The sequence below is a fragment of the Aedes aegypti genome, chromosome 3 (assembly GCF_002204515.2).
Source record: "Aedes aegypti strain LVP_AGWG chromosome 3, AaegL5.0 Primary Assembly, whole genome shotgun sequence".
In the NCBI taxonomy this organism is placed as follows: Eukaryota; Metazoa; Arthropoda; class Insecta; order Diptera; family Culicidae; genus Aedes; species Aedes aegypti.
The window spans coordinates 85,752,027-85,756,881 of record NC_035109.1 but is presented as its reverse complement, the minus strand read 5'-3'; the positions used below and the strand labels follow the sequence as shown (position 1 = coordinate 85,756,881).

Here is a 4,855-nt window from a genome sequence, read left to right as displayed (position 1 = left end):
GCTTGTGGACTCCTCACTTTATAATGGTCCGTTACTGCCCAAACAAGAGCCAGGTGAACTTCCAAATCAACCGAATGGCTGTTCTGAGTTTGCTTGTTTTATCGGGGTCAGTCAGAATTCTTCCAGCCGGAAGAAGGGTTAATTTGATATCTTATCTGGAATATATCCCCGTTTGTAAATTCGTGTTTTCTATTCGTTATATCTGACCATCAGATGGGCGATGCGATACGTACGGAATAAGGTGGAGATTGTTTGCCCCGGTGGACTCTGAAAGAAAAATCAACCTATTAGCATAGATAAAAAGACGTAACACTGACGAAATTTTCATCGACCTCTTATTTAACCATCATTTGAATTTCACCATGATACAAACCTTACAACAGGAGGCGTGCGCATCGGTTTTCTTTTTTTATTTCTTTATTTGTATCATTTCAAACATAACATTTCTGGATGTTCTGTGTTAGACTACACCATCATCCTAATTTGGTAAAACAAAATTAAGCTTTTACCAACATTTTGTTGGCAACATATTACATTTCATGTGCCGTGGCAGTTCAGAATGTAAATGAATGCTCTCAATGTAATTTTTGAAAGTTAAACTTTTATCTAGTATGTGTCTTAAATAGGTACATAACTTCATCGGATCTGATCTGGAGATATGTTCCATTTTTACAAGTATGAAAAATATCCAAACTTTTTTGCAATCTCCTATAAATGACACTCAGGCTTTGTTCTTTGTCGGAAAGGCCTGTGCCATCCGCAAACAAAGATTTTTGACATCCTTGATGTAACTCAAGTAAGTCAGATGATAAAATTTTGTATAATATTGCTCCCGAAATGCGGCTTTGAGAAAAACCAGCTCTTACAGGAAACTTTTCAGACTTAGAGTTCTGATAATTGACCTGACGTATATGATTTGTTAGATAACTTTGGATTATCTTAACAATGTATGTTGGAAAATTAAAGATTTATTAAATTTACAATCTAAATATGTCTTGAGTATTCCATCTGCTTATCTATGCTTATGGCTTTTGGCTGTACGAATGCACTTGACGGGTTGCTCTGGCACAGCCGGACTTCAATTTATGACTATGATTGGGTCGAGTGAAATGGAAATAGAAAATCAACCGAAACTCACGAACAAGGTTTCCCTTTTTGGCAGTTTTTTGAACCCTTTCAAAGGAGGAGGACAAGCTACCGACCGCTGGTCGGGTAGATTTTATCTCATCTGACCTTTTTATTTGCAAGGATATGGTCTAAAACGATATTGGTAATCTAACGCAAAGCTAAAATGCATAGATGGCGCTTTTCTAGAATAGAGATTAGTACATCTCTATCAAAATTTCTTGTGATAACTTTGGAAGAAAAATCACCACAAACATTTAACTGACAAGTTGTTTGCAATTTAAGCCACAGGAAACTGTAAATATTCATTTCAATTTGAAAAACTTTCGCAACCTAACCTCACTTTTGATCGCCAATAACAGAGTGTCGGAAACTGCTCCAAGGCCAAGCATTTGCGTTGCTGTCTGTCAAAATTTAATATTCATTTGAATGTTTACGTTTCAACTGGCGTGTTTCAACAATTAATAAAATTGTTCATTTTTTGCCTTTTTTTGGTTGATCTGATGAAAACAGACCGCGGATCATTGGGAACAATGTTATCATGACCTTGAGAAGGAATAACCATCACTTGGTTGTCCTGTAACAGTCAATTCAATAGTTCAAAACAAACATCAATTCTGTTTTGGTAGTTACATTATATTATCAAATTTTCAATTTAACAATTGTGAACTCCAAAACAGCATTCAAGGATATAAATTAATAAACTCATTACGCGTGGTAAAGATTTAAAAGAAATGAGTGAAACTTTGAAAACATCTACGTGCTAATTTGGAATTTGAACCTACAACTCTTGTATGTTAGACGATTGCTTAATCAACTAAGTTACTGATCCTGAAAAAAAAACTACGACTTCCTAAGTACTTTGACCAAAACTCTAGTATCAAGTTCAAATTTGATGCGCTAATTCATAGCAATATTTACAAAAAAACACGATGCGTTAAAAAATATCAGAGATTTTTTTTACTAATTTTTATTCCTGAAATTTCTATCTACACTATACACTCCATTATTTCCATCAGACTTTTTTGGTAAAACTAAATTAAGCTTCTAGTCTCATTTTGTTTGCAGTATATCATTTTTTACCGTAGCAGTTCAGAATTGTTCACAGGTGAGTTGAATTTACCTGTTTACAATAGCAATTTTGCTTTCAATTAACTTAATCTAACTACACCTAAATATGTAACACAAATATCGTGACAATAGAAAATTGAACGCAGAGTGTCCCCCTTCATTAAATGCTTGTTAATTTGTCTACGCATACCATTGACCGTTTCCTGGAATCCTCCATTTTCATCCCGGGCCATCATCGACAGGCAGTTTTCCCATTTGTTTAACGAGTCACTTTGTTCGGCGCAATTTCCGGTACCGATTCGCTTTGTATGGAAATTGCAGCATTGATGAGTCATGACAACCAACATCGTCGACCATTTTCACGCCAAAAAGGCTAGCCTTTAAAGGTTGGTTCATGGAATAGGACCGCTCTTTGATGGCTGCTGGGAGACCTTCTGTCAATCATGAACACTCTGTCAAGGGCACACCTCACCGGGAGCGATCCGAGCCGAAGGCGGAAGTAAGCAAATGCTGCTGTCATTGATACGGGTTAGTCATGGCGGCGATGGAAAAGATTGAAAATTTGAGCCTGTACTGTGAATTGCAATTTAACGGTTATTTGGGGCAATGAATAAGCTTTATTCACTGGAGGCGTGTCGTTCAAAGGGGAGAGAAAGAATCAGAGGCTCGATCATTGTGTCATCATGTGTTTCATTCCACATTCAATAAAAAACAATACAAAATACTACAAATCTTTTGATTTTGCTTCGACAATAGTAAGAACTCAACAAAAACAGTGGGGAAAGCTTTTACAGAATCATGAACGAGCTGACAAATTGGCATGTAAAGCTAGGAATTCACTTAAATGTATCTTAACAGACTTTTCGTTATAGGTCTCCCTGGTTAACAAACTGGTAGATTTATACCGTATTACTTCCATCCATGTTGTTGATATTAATGTAGTATGTTTGGTTTATGGACAAAAGGTAGAAAGGACAAAAGGTCGAAAATGATTTGCTTGGTGGGAAATTTTTCCTTCATTGAAAAACATTTTTCGACCTTTTGTCCCTTCATTTTTGTTTTTCGACTTTTTGTCCTTTCGAGCTTTTGTCTTTCGACCTTTTGTCTTTCGACCTTTTGTCTTTCGACCTTTTGTCATAGATTCATGTTCCCTTTGAACGAAAAAGTTTTGGAATGATAATTCAATACATATTTTCCACCTGAGGAATAACCAAATGTCTTTTCATGTCGTTACGACGCATCGTAATTACAGAAACATATCAAAAAGCAATTGGGATCTTCCAGAATTTAGACACAGATGAGATTTATCCTATTCAGCCCAAGAGTAATTATGATTTCTCGAACATGTTTGGCAAAGACTACACGGTTACCCAACCGAATATCCTTAAATGGAGAGCATGGCGATATCTCAGGGGGCCATTGAGTGTTTTCAAATGTATGTGGTTTCTCTTAATTGTTTAAGAACCTAAATTTTATTTATAATCTTCTACTTTGATTGATTTTGAAAGAAAGTATATAAATGTTTCATTTTTTGTATGTAAATTGATTTCAGAGACTTGACCATTGGCGTAGGAACATTTTTGGTTGATGCCTTGGCACTGTCTGATGCTGAGGAATCTCACTCATCGAAATTTTCTTGTCCATATCTAGACTAAATTATTATAAAATTAAAAAAAAGTGGCGATACCACCTAATGATTTTCTGGATAATACAAACATTAACCTTCGGGCTGTCGCACTGTTGTACTTTGTAAAACAGTCAGTGGCATAGCTAGGGTTTTCGGGGCCCAGTGCGGAGTAAGATGCGGGGGCCCTTCTAAAGCTTTAGGATTTGTGGTTGACAATAATGAATCTTGTGCTCAACTATTGCTGAAGTCGTTTTTAACTTTTTTTTCTGCAATCACATATCAATCTGATAAGGACTAAGTGTCCAAAAATAGGATACTGCATGCCTGAAAAACGAAGAGAATGAGAAATGTTAACTCGTTTCAATAAAAATTTCTCAGAGAATCCGACAAGACATCACTTGAACCGTATTTTTCAGAGTTTTTGTAAAGATTCATCGTGGCGTTACGTCAAAAATTGCTACTTGTTTTTTTTTTCAGTAATATCATCAAACTTTATTCAGATATTTGCTTAAAATTCCTTTCAGCTTTTAATTCGAAGATTTAATTGAGCGGAGTTAATTAAGCGATTTTTTCACAAACTTTCTAAAGCAATTTCCACAGGATTTGCGTTTGAGATAGCTTGCAAAATTCACCCAAATATTTTGTTCTGATCATAAGGAATTATTACTGGATTCCTCGAGGAATTTGTCTAAGGAGAAATGTTGAAATGTGAACATTTTTTTTTCAATTATGAAAAAAATCCACGTGCTCGGCTGGGATTCGAACCCAGGACTCTTATATGTTAGACGAGCGCTTTACCAACTAAGCTACCGAGCCACTTGGTGAGATCTTGAGTGAGAACGACACGTTGATAGCCTTCCTACATCTTTAATCAGTTTCAACACTAAATAAATCGCACTCGCTCTCTCCGCGTGTGTAGTAACATGAGATGGATGGATATGGGTTATGAAAGAGATCCGCGTGGTCTGTAGGGATTTGAATTCTAAACTTGTAACCAACTCAGTTATTGGGTCACCAAATGGCTTAGTTGGT

General features: G+C 36.1%; 1 non-coding gene across 1 annotated transcript; it reads right to left on the bottom strand.

The window, feature by feature from the left end:
• Positions 1-4,567: 4,567 nt before the first annotated feature.
• Positions 4,568-4,639, bottom strand: Trnav-aac. The gene has a single exon. It is a non-coding gene; the product is annotated as a tRNA-Val (tRNA).
• Positions 4,640-4,855: the final 216 nt, after the last annotated feature.